Genomic DNA, 13,451 nt, shown 5'->3' with positions numbered 1-13,451 from the left:
ATGAAATGTGAGGATTTTTCAAGAATCAGAGGACAGAGGTTACATTAAAAGTTATGTAAATTAATTCACTGATACTAATTTTATCTATGTTTAAGGCATTGTATCTACCAATATAAGTCCAACTGTCACATCCATAATGCTGAAGCTGTTGTATAATAAAAGGGAAGAACAAATAAATATGAAAAATCTGTGATTTTTTTTTTCAAATGACCCTCCCATTCAATTTCTACAAACCTCTACCAAACGGTTGAGGTGCCTGTTGATGGTAAAAGTCAGTTATCTGACTTTGGCATGGGTTTGTTGTGTTTTACTGAAATAAAAAACATTTTTTCCCCAAAAAAGTGGTTTTATCTTGTAGCCCTGGTCCCAGAGTTTTAAAAAAACAATGTTAACAAAATTAAACTCATTCCCACTGTACCTAGTAGAACACTTAAGTAAATGTCCCATTGAAATTAATGGGATTTTATGGATTTAGGTGAAGAAAGTGTACACATAATACATTTTGGTCTGTACCATGAAGAGAAAACTGATTCAACTATATAAACTATATATTTTCTGAAAGCGTAGACTCTCAGGATGTGATCTAACAACACAGTCCATGAAACATGTCCCACCCACCTCATTAGTATACTGCCCAAGCATAACACATTGGGTATTGGTAAATCGGGTATATGGCTGATACCTAAAAAAAAGTAGTAGTATGTGCATGTCTGTCTGTGTGTGTGTGTGTATGTGTGTGTGTTTGTGTATGTGTGTGTCTGTGTGTGTGTGTGTGTCTGTGCGTGTATGTATGCGTGCGTACATGTGTGTGCGTGTGTGTGTTTGTGTGTGTGTGTCTGTGCGTGTGGATGTCAGTGTGTGTGCATGCTTGTGTTTGTTTGTATTCCTGCATGTGTGTGTGTGACAGTATCATCCTAAACCAGCAACCATTCGCTCAACACCACCATCTACAGGCCGATGAGTGTACAGTCACTAAATGTGCACATAAATTAATTTATTTTATACCCCCCCATGGATGAAATTCTACGAAACTTAGCATACCCCCAGAGGATGTCAAGTTAATTATACACATGAAATATGGTGCAGTTCTGAACATCTCAACTGAAGATAGGGGCGATTAAAGCAGAATAATATTGCATTTTCATTTTTTATGGGAAGGGGCGCAAATCACAAATGAGTGATTATGGGCTAGGTTGATGTGGGCCCTTAAGACCAACATACCATAAAACTTTCTTCATCCTCGGTGCCACGGTTCAGGTAGTTATTTAGGAAAAACTGCATTTTTTGGGTTTGGGGGGGCCCAGCGCGGGAGGGGGGAGTGGCCCCCGGGGACCAAACGAAATTTTTCCGTAAAAGTCTAGTGGGGCTACATGCCCACCAAATTTCATGTTCCCCGGTGTTTCGGTGTCCCTGGTATCGTTGACGAAAAATTCAGTAGATGACGGAAAAAAAAAAAAAAAAAAAAAACTTTGACAATCCCTATATGACCGCTTTCGCTAGCTATGCTAGCGGCGGTCATAATTATTCATCCTTGCACATCATTATTTTTTTACACTCATAATCTTTAATCAAAATAACTTCCCTCTTGCAGCAAAATCTCTTCTCTGATGACATGTTTACTGGCATGAGGGCGGGGCAACCTGTCACTCACATGAGATTGACCAATAGCAAACCACAACCATCCAATCAATTCCCAATGAACAAAATCATGTCCCGCCCTAAAAAATGTTCTTGTTCGAGAAACCATTTCACTCGGATGCACGTCACAACTTATGTTTCATGCCGACTATATTGTGCTATTTCATGCCATCGCAATAGCGATGATTGCTTTTGAAAACCACTATAATCATGTCCCATAAGTTTTGAACAGATTTTTCAGCTGATAACAGTTGCATACTTGGCTGTATGATATCACCCACGTCACAAGTAAAGCAAAATCATATGGCTGTCAGACACAATAACTGAAACTTTCAGCAGATTTCTAATAGGAACGACCCAATTTAGATAAAAATGTTCTCAAAATTGTATTCAAAGCCCTTTCGTCACACACTTCTTATATCAAGAGTTCTCGGTTGATAGGGTCAGAGTGACCAAGCTGGTTCTATTCTTCCCTTTCCCACATCTTCTAGGCATTATTTTTGATCACCTTGGCAACCATGCTTCAATGAGCTGTGACAGTCCTTTGATCACGCAAACTCGCCCTTAAAAACACCAAAATGTTATCTTGGGATACCATAATTAGAATAGCTAGAGTATAATAATGCATTACATGCATCTCTTGAATACATCATTCTGATTTGTAAAATGATTGGCTTATATTTTTGCATAATGACTGTCAAATAGCTATCATTCTACTATTGATATGCTAATTGTGTCGTTTTTCTTACAAAATAATATTCATTCAAAATCAGAATTTTATTTGTTTATTTATTATTTATTTTACTGCTCAATGCTGTGATTGGCCGATCAAAATATGATATTCCAGAATATTCTGACATTATTGGAATATTTATATTTAATTTGAGTTTAACTGTGATCAAACTTTTTGCATAATAACAATGAAATAATTGTCCCTGGCTATAGATATGCTAATTTTATGGGTTTTATAAGTCAAATCAACATTTCATGTCCTTTTATTTACTTATTTGGTTATTATACAAAAATATTTGTCTATTCAATGCTGTGATTTGTCATTCAAAACCAAGTATTCCAGAACGATATATAACTGGATCACTTGATTCTGACTGGTCAATAATTGGTAACACTTTATTTCAATGGTCCAGACATTCTACTAACTATAAGTAACTTTGCAACTACAATTAGCAGTCATTTAAATATTAGTAGACTTTCTGCTTATACTAACGCTTTATTTCGATGCTTCCCAGCAGACATTTTAAAGTAGCTTTTAAAGTACATCTACTTATTCAACTAACCCAAACCCTAACCTAACAGTCCACTAATACTCTAATGAGAGTTAGTTGACATTTAGTTGCAAAAAAAAATTCAGTTTGTTGACATGTAGTTGTAAAGTTACTTAAAGTCTAAAGTGGATTATAAAAATAAAGTGTAACGAATTGAATAAAAAATGTCAAATCCAATCAATATTCCCATGTATTTATGTTAAGTTGCAGTGTAATGATAAGCAGGATAGGTACAATGAGATTGTCTGTAATGGAAAAAAAAAAAAAAAAATTATGCAAAACCCCTACGCTCCATGTTGGGATATAGTTTAATGGATGTAGCTAAACAGGCTGTTACTGAGGTCAGAGCCGTGGTAGTCAAGTCAACCAATGCTGATAAAAGCTTTTCACCTCAGCTCTCTATTTCTGACTCATTTCCAGGCAGAGTTGCACCTGGTATATTCAATCTGTATGGGCTGCACTCAGCCACAGGTGGTGGGAAGAAAACTGTCTTCTGAGAGGTCAGGCTGAACTTAGAAGAAACATCCCTGCCTGTTACTGAGACCCGAGTTTAAAATATATGTCATGTTAGATGTCTATTAAAGAAACCTTTAGGATGAATACAGAATTGTTTTGTATGGAAACTATACTTGCGCCTCTGAACTGAACAGGGAAGACCAACCAATGATTTGATCTTTGAATTTTTTGTTACTTTTTAACATCGGCGGTTTCTTCATCTCATTCAACCACAGAGTTACGCTAGCAGTCACTCATTGTTGTTCTGCCTCTGGATATAGTCCAATCAGCGCCAAGTCACGTTCTGTGGAGTACCGCCTCTTTTTGGGCGATTTCACTATGGCCGAAAATCGCCCAGAGTCTTCCCATAGACTTACATTCAAAGATTTTTTTTTTCGAACTGCAGGCACTGCAATCATAGACAGTATATAAACTGGACACAGCGACCCCATTGGATTCAACAGAGACAAGTGAAGTCAATTAGAAGCTCTCACTTCCTGGGGGTCGAGCGTACTGCGCAGACTCAAACTGAGCTTGACGACGTAGATGTGACGTGAGCAACCCGTCTGTCTTCTAGTAGCTGTGCCAAGAGAAATCTGAATCATTCCCTTCCGAAACTTGCAGAGACGGAGAGTGTGAGTAGGAGCTGTCCATGCGCTAGGAGCAGGAGCAACTTTTGCTAAGTATTCTGATGAATTATTTTGTCATTTTGCCTCCACGTCCCCCCGATTGCTCGTGAGCTTCTCCTCCTGTCCATACGGTAATTTCTCTACTGTGCGACAGAGAGTCGCGTGGTTATGACGCAATCGTTAGCCTATTTTTACAAAAACTGCTTCTACAGGGCCATAACGTAAGATACAAGGTAATGGAGCCTTTTATACATATTCGTGTTTCTTTAGAAATAAATAATGGACAAATGGAGTCTTTAAACGCCTCAGATGTAAAGTTATTCGCTGTCAAAGTGACGCCAAAATGAATGGGAGTCAATGGAATGCTAACAGCAGGTGGGGGTCCGCTAATCAATGGCGGCGCCCGGGGAAGCTTCAAAATAATATGAAACCCTGCCCCCCTGACTGCAATGCATTCTCTCCAGGAGGGCTCACACTAACGTGCTTTCGTCATCATACGTAAACTTCACTTGTGCAGCGATTGGTGGAAACAAATATAGCCTACCTCTAATAATATTTAGCCATAAGCTGAAGTGACATCCAATAATTTCCTCAGTGCATAACTTACATTTCACGGACATATTCTCCATCTGTAAATGTTAGAAAGTCAATATTTCCAGTTTGCTGTCATGAGTGGGCGAGCTTTCTGCAAGCTAAACTTCCGTGAACGAGCGCCGCCGCGTGCATGCGTGCCGAACAGACGGAGCGCAATAGAATAGGAGTGCAATTATTCTGACTAAAATATACATTAGCACTAAATTATAAATATATTTAGCTAAAATATTTGTTGTTGAATATTTGTTGTTGTTGGTGAACATAAATGTGCTAGAGAAATTTCAAACCTACATGTGTATTTTTATGATATTAGCTTTGTTTTTATTTTTTATTTTTTATTTTAAGTTTAGTAAATTTAACTACTTCTTTAAAAAGCATTATTTTGTTTTTAGATTGTAATGTTGCAATGTTAGAATGTAATGTGATTTGACCCTTTTTTTGGATAGACTGCAGATAGACAGCAAGGTTACACTATGTTTGTTTTTATAACCTTCAATATGAACATTGTTTGTAGGACAATATTGATCAGGATATTAAATATAAAAAAAAAAAAAATTAAATACAGGTTTTTTTTTTTTTATTATTCAAATAGAAAAATAATTATTAAATACTCAGATTATACCATACATCGCCATTTAGCCCAAAAAAACAGATTTATTTGGCAATTGGCTATTTCCCAACCCTACCGGCTGAAGTTTTAGCTAAACTGTAGGCTAATGATAGCTACATTATTATCACTGTTAAATTGTTATTTAACAATTAGCCTACATTCAGTCCTGGATTAATAATTCAGTTTGTTGTGCCCACCCAAATTTTTTTTAGCACCAGCTGCCACTGCTTTTTAAATGTTCACTTGTTACATGAATAGTAAAGTTCTGAGGTTGCTTCTGATTGCTTTTAGAGGGAAAGGCTGCCCACAAAGGCCCTGATTATACTCACGGCAAAGTTATTTTTCGTTCTTTGCTTAGGGGTGAAATGAAGTATAGTTATATACATTGCATTTCAAGGTACACATTTACATTCTTATCAGTTCTTGCTTTCCCTAGGAATCAACCCCACGACCTTGGCGTTGCAAGCACCAATGCTCTACTGTTTGAGCTACAGGAAAGATTTCCTCTCAAGAATGTAAATGTGTACCTTGAATTGCAATGTAAGTCGCTTTGGATAAAAGCGTCTGCCAAATGCATAAATGTGTGTGTGTGTCATTAACAAAATAAACACACAAAAAAATTGAGAAAACAGCAAGCATTTTAATAAAACATAAGAAAAGCATCTGATCAACGTGAATATGTTAGCACGAGCTCTGCAATTCGGCACTCCAGTAAAGTCACGTCACGTTTATATAGCACATTATACAATAGATTGCTTAAAATCAAGAAGCTTTACCGTATTAAACATGAAAAACAGTGTCAGTGTCTCGTTTCTACTATAAAGCAGCTCTCCAGTGTGTTCATGTTTTTACTCGCGAATGTCTGACCTGGACGGACTGAACAGGAGAAATGAAGCGAAAAGATTTCCGTGTAAAAGAAGGCGGAGCCTCAGAGCCACACCTACCTATTGTGTAATCGCAATGGACCAATGGTAGTACAAAGATGTTTACCAGCCGAAGCAAACTTTTCCAGAAAGTTCGCTCTGTCAAGCGTTTTTCAAACTCCCAAAACGAACTCCAAACGAACTTTGTTTTCACCTTATTTTGTTCGAAATTACGTCACAGCAGTTCATTCTTCCATTTCGCTTTAAGTATATCGGGGCCTTAAAGTCCCCATGAAATCAAAATTGACCCTATTTACTTTGTTAGCGCATATTACTAGTCTTGTGGTTAACAATTAATCCGTGCAAGTAAATATAAAAAAATCAATAAAATTTACCATGGTAATCTTTAATCAAAATCTGAAAAGTTTCTTCCGGTCTGGAATGGCGTCTTTTTCTGATGACGTAGGTTTGACGGCTTGGGTTGAAAACGCTTAACCACTCCCCTCAAACCGTTAGTCTGCTATGAGCGAGAGATGGAGAGGAGGAGCGCTAAGTAAAACCCTGCCCTCTGTTCAATATTCCGTTTCACTTGGAAATACGTCACAACACTGGAGAAAAGTCGTTTGCAACTTCCGGTTCACGGGGACTTTAAGCCTGTAAAGCCTGACATAAGAAAAAAGTCACTTTTTTTTTTTTTTTTAAAGAACAGTTTATTGAAACTTTAGATCAAATATTTTTAAAAATCTAATAAAAAGTTTGCATAGGCTATGTGTACATGAGACTTTTATGACTGATATGAGAATGGAGCTCATTTTTATTCAGAAGTCCCAAACGGAGTAAAAATACACAATTTGATGCAGTTGCTGATATAATGTGGCCAAAAAGTAAGATGAAATTCTGATACCTTGTAATGTAAATCAATTAAATTGTATAACACTATAGCAGACTACTTCCATTAAATGCATATAAATATCAATTGATATTTATTATTAATATCAGAGAGATTTACAAATAAACGTTCCTCAAAATCCTGTTTAATTTATATTTAATTTAATATGATTTTTCTAAAACATGATGTATTAATAAAAAAGTAAACCTAAATTGCTTCAGTCCAGTGACCAACAATGTAAAAGTTACATTTACCATTCAGTTCAATTCACATTTATTTCTAAAGCACTTTTCACAATACATATTTCAAAGCAGCTTTACAAAAAAATGCCTGTGTCTACATTACAATTATCAGAGGTGACTGTGTCCTGTATGTATTTCAGAAATGTACATGTATATTAATTTTAGGCAGAAACAATGAGCTCATTGAAGTAATTATTACAAGTTGTGAACATAATGATTACAATATATAGAAAATTTAGTCCTCGCAGGAGTTGGAGTCACTGTGACCTAAAAGGGGACATTTTTAGAATTACGCTAAAAGCCATTTTACTTCCTAAAAAATATATAGTATCAATCGGATTACAAAGTATCAATCGGATTACAGAAAGAATGCTGAAGATTGTGTACAACATGTTTTTTTTTTTTTACTAAAGCTTTGATCATGTTAATCATTTAGAGGCTTTAGAAATCTGTGTATCAAATATGATACAGTACAAGTTTAAAACAAGATTTCAAACCAAAGTGGTATTAGATAGCATGGGCTTACTTATCAAACAAAACATTTCACATAATCTTGCTAGGGAGAAAAACAGCTTAAAGCTACACTGTGTGATTTTTACCCCCATCTAGCGGTGAAATTGTATATGACTACCCAGTGAATATTAGTTTCTGTTCCTCTCAATTCCGAGGGCGTTTTAACTCCTACAGTGGCCGTATTATTCCAAGATTAACATGGCTTCCAGTTATCACTTCGTCCATGACAATAATAAACAATACGTCTAAAATGAACTACAGGACAGATGTCAGGAGGTAAACGTCACCCTTGGAATCGGCTATCCCAGCATAATCAGATTAGGCTAACGTTACAATGTGTACAAAGTAAAAGCAATTAAAAATAACTAAAATTTACAGTGTCCTTTTTTATATATAGCTTAAAAAATTGCGCCTTTAAAACTATTCATTATGTGATCCGTCGCAGCACAGATTTATGTTACAAGGTAAACAATACTTTTTCACCATTAACGCGAGGATGAAGTTATACTAGAGGTCGTTCTGGCGTTATGCACAACCATGCTATGGTTAGACAAGCGACTATAAAACTTTGAATTTACACAAATGAATTACAACAGGCTGAATTACCTGTCGAGAAGAAAGCAGGCAACCTTGGCGTCCGTTTTAAAATCTTTTCTCCTCATGAGCTCTTTCCATCTGGGAAAAGTTACTCCAATATTGACTATGGTCTTGCTGATTTGTCTGTCGCGTTGACGTTTTAATTCTCTCTTTCAAATGTGAGTATGCACGCACGCACGCACACACACACCACACTATCTTTCAAATCTGCCGGCACTCGCGAGCTCTCGAGTGATCTCCCCCTCGCATTCGTCACGGTGTCACTGAGTGAAAAACGCAAAAGGCGAAGCTTGAATTTACAGGCATGTCCCTCTTTGGCTAATGTAGTTTCAAGATGGAGGGGCAACATGGCGACCGGCATTCGAACCCCTCACCCGTATGTACTTTCAATGGCAGATTATAAACTTAAGAGAATACTTTATTACTTGAAAGAAGTAAATATACATTAATGAGCACATATATTTTTGAAAGAACTAAGTGTTTTTTGCTAAGAATCAACTAAAAAAGTTACACAGTGTAGCTTTAAACCATGCAGTCTAATATGTTTTGTTGGTCAGTTTGTGTTGTTTTAGATGGGCTTGGGGATTTTCTTAACCCAAATTAAACCTCTTTTTTTTTTTCCCCTGCTGGAAAAAATGTTTGTGAAGCAAACTGGTAATGCTGCATGGTTTTGTGTGGAGTCCGGCTGCAAACCAGTGTAGCACCCAGCGATGACAAGTCAGAAATACATGTTTGTTTTTGTTTTTTTGGGGTACACTTTTTGTCTTGTCACTTTCATTTCAGACTGCAAGATCACAACTCACGAACATAGGCTCACAACAGAATATAATATACTTTGCTGTGATGTTGTAGATTAACATACACTGAAAAAGAATTAAAACAATGATCACTCATATATAATAATTCCCAAATAAATACAAAGAAACGGCAATGACTGAAAAAAGTATTTTCTTCAGTAATCTTTGTTTTATTTACAACTTCTAATACATATATATATATATATATATATATATATATATATATATATATATATACACACAGTGTATTTAACAGAGGAAACAATGTCACAGTTATGTTCTGTTTTATGGACTGATGGTTTGCTTTATTTTGTTCAGCTGTTTCCTTTGTTCCCTATGTTCCTGCTTATTATATGTTGCCATGGTTTAGTTACTCACCTGTGTCCAGTGAGCAATTTCTGAGAATCTTTGTTGAAACCTGTTGATATTTGAAATCAACCCAAACAAACACACCCCTCTCTTTATTGCTGCACCCCCAAAATGTACAAACATACAATGTGTCTCTTTATCATAGTAGAAGCGAAGCAAAATAAAGCTTTGCGAAAAATCAAGTGAAGATAACGAACGACAAGGAAGAACAAAAAATTGACACCGTACACAAGAATATATACAAGCAAGAGTTCATTGTTAGTCGCCAGCAACACACACTCAAAACCAATGTTACTCACGTATGGAGCAGAAACAACACAACCTCAGCGCCTGTTTTCAAGGCCTTCCGGCTTAGGTCTCTCCAGCACTGGAAAGCTTTTCTAATATTAACGCAGGTTCCTAAAGCTCTTGCTTGATCATGACCCTTTTTTCCAGTGATATTCCACTGGCCTTTTCTCTTTTGTAATGTCTCTCAGCCATCTCTCGTTCTACAGTCTTTCTTCAAATCTCCCTCTTGCTCACTCTCTCTCCTCCCCCATCATGAGTGGACACGCCCCCTACTGCTGATTGGCTACTAGTTTGTTGTGGTGCTCGGCCTGATCCACTTTCAACAGTGTTTTTCAGAAATCGCTTACTGCACCTTTAAACCTGTGTTTCCAGTTCAGTTTGGTCTAGCCTTGTCTGTGTGAAGGTTGGTTTGCTTGGCGGTTCACCTGTTTTCCAGAGTGTTTTTATGTTTAGTTGAATAAAGACTGCTGAAATTGACATCCGTGCTTCCTCATCCTTGACTTACCGTGACACACTGGTTGAATCAGGATCAAATTTGGAGTAGCATATCCTACTATTTTTACCATATAGGCCAAAGTGTTATACCAAAAGTGTACCAAAGTGTTGCTTTTGAACAGTAGGGTACAATGAGGCTAAATGCGCACCGGGGTAAAAGGCGCATTTGACTTTATTCTCTTTTAAACCACTAGATGGCACAAAAATCCAGCTCAGCTTTGTTCATAACAACCGCTTTTGATTATTTGGCTGCTCCTTGACGCGATTATGGACAGAACGTAACGTTGATTCTGTGCTAATTTGATCTAATATTTAATAATGTTTTTTTTAAAAAATGTTGTATATTTATGTAGCAAATGAAAATGCACATTTTCAAAATTTTGTTCAAGGTAATATAAAGCTGCAGTCCGCAGTTTTTCCTCTTTGTCGCCATCTCTGTTCGAAATCTGCAGTTGCAGTTATTCGCGGAATTATCAACTTTACGTGCGTTGTGCCTCGGCACAGCACAGCGCGGATGAATCCAATGTTTTGAGGAGGATGTGCGGCTGTCAATCACCGCGCTCGTGTGGATACTGTCATTCGGAATCACAGATTCTACTTTTTGGAAGTATGACCAACATAAGAATTTTCACCGGAAAATGTCATCTGAACAAGTAACATCCACTTTTGTTCTGACCAACTAAGGGGAAAAAAAGCATTGCAGTAAATCGCGCTGATTAAATCTAACGATCGCTTATCATATCACGTCAAACCGTGCAAATTATACTTTTTTCTCAAATTGTTAATGTTAACAAAATAAGCATTAAGTGACTACATTTAATGCCCTTCCGATATTTATGCTTGTTTTCGCATGGGCCCAGTTGAAGTCTCTTTTTTTCTCCGAAGTCCGATGTCTTTTGCGTTTTACCAGTTATCACTGGTGATTGTCGTTTGAACCTTTCTGGATCCGCCATTAAATTGATAAGTTTAATCATATCAAGTGCTGTAAGAAAAGGCTATAAATCTCCACCACCAACATCCTCACATGCAATATAGCCTACTAGCCGCAATAGTATGTTCCTGCACAACCGGAGGCTGCAGTTTCAGGACCCTAGTTCTAGGACCTCAGTTCCAGGACCCTAGTTTTTAGTGACAGCGCCACCTACCGAACTGGAGTATATAACAACGGTTGCAGTTTCAGGACCACAGTTATAAGACCCAGGTGGTTAATTTGTACATATAGTTCGAAAGACATTTAATCTCAGGAGTATTTTTATTTTTATTATTATTTTATAAAATGTGTTTTTATTCAAAATGCATCAGAGGTTAAATTTAAATAAATGAATTTACACAAAACAAATTCAAATGTATATCATTATTTTGTACTTATACTACAGGGCCGTTGAATGCTTGAATCTGATTGGTTGACGAACGTTCTAAGGTGTGCATTATTTTCAGGGAAACGCACGGCTAAAGTAGTTCCAGGCAGGTCTTGACCGCATTACAGTTCCATATCACTTCGCGTAGTTAACGGTAATAACGGAAAATAGGATACAATTCATAACAAGAAAAAACATTTAGCCGCATACTCTTGATCTGGAATTTTCAATGTCTAGCTTCACAATCAATGGAAACATGCAGTTTAATGTGAATAAATAAAGTATATAGTCCTATCTATAATCAATAGAAAATTAAACTGAATATAGGCTAAATAAATGGATAATCCTGCAGCACGGATTATTATTGCAGATAATATAACAAATAAATTATTATTGATAGGCCTACTTGTTAAAAGGGCTTTGTGTTTCATTTATTTGGCTAGTCTGTCATCTGTCAATAATAGAAAAAAAAAGAATGAATTCGAATTAATTAAAAGGAATTGAATTAATAAATAAATAATAATATTGACGCACATGCTTTTCTGTCTCATTATTGCAACATCTCTCTCTAATAACTGCATTAATAACTGGGGACACACTTTAAGGCCGGTTATGAATGTAATTTGATACATATGACTGATCATGTCCAAACGCGTGTTCAGCGCGTTCAGTCTGTGTTCAGAGTCGGTGTTTAAAATCTGCTGCTGCGATGAAAACAGTCAGAGAATGTGTCAGCTAGTCGTGTGTCCAGCATTAGTCTGCTATCAGTGGCTCAAACCTCCGTTACTAACTCTAAAATGACGTTTTGGAATTAGCAACGGAGGCAGTGGATTAGATGCGTAAGAAATTAGTCCTATATACAAGAGCGTTTTAATGACAAAAACTTTACAAACGTCTTGAAATACATAATCTGAACAATGTTTCGAGGTGTGGTAACTGTAGTATAAGCGGAATAATTGACTTCAGGCCGTTGAATTATTAGAAAAATAATGCACACCCGAGGTGAACGGCCACTCCGCTTCGCGTCGTGACCGCATTACCACCTCGGGTGTGCATTATTTTTCTAATAATTCAACGGCCTGTCGTCAATTATTCCTTACATATAGTTCGAAAGACATTTAATCTCAGGAGTATTTTTATTATTATTTTATAAAATGTGTTTTTATTCAAAATGCATCAGAGGTTAAATTTAAATAAATTAATTTACACAAAACAAATTAAAATGTATATCATTCTTTAAACAACTGAAAAAGTGGAGTAAGTCTTAGTTTCTAGAATTATACTGTATATTGAACAGTACAATGAAGGAATCAGCATATGCAGTCACTAAATGATATGGCCAGATATCAGAAGACAAAACTCAAGAATGATTCAAGAATACATATATTTATATATACATGTATTTATATTATATGAAAGAACAAAATTATTTGTGCAAGAACAAAATACTGTGCTAGAACAAAAGCACTAAAAAGACCCCCTCTTCCACCAGTTGGCTGTAGTAGGCTTCAACTCTGAGAGAGAGAGAGAGAGAGAGAGAGAGAGAGAGAGAGAGAGAGAGAGAGAGAGAGAGAGAGAGAGAGAGAGAGAGAGAGAGAGAGAGAGAGAGAGAGAGAGAGAGAGAGAGAGAGAGAGAGAGAGAGAGAGAGAGAGAGAGAGAGAGAGAGAGAGAGAGAAATAAGAAACATTTAACACTTATGAAATTTTGGAGTTGTAGAGAGATAAAGTCAAAAAGAAAATATTCAATGTTACTGACGTCTAATTCAAATGTGTAAATATAAGAGCAATACC

The sequence above is a fragment of the Squalius cephalus genome, assembly GCF_949319135.1.
Source record: "Squalius cephalus genome assembly, chromosome: 6".
Classification (NCBI taxonomy): Eukaryota; Metazoa; Chordata; class Actinopteri; order Cypriniformes; family Leuciscidae; genus Squalius; species Squalius cephalus.
This window is presented reverse-complemented; position numbering follows the sequence as displayed.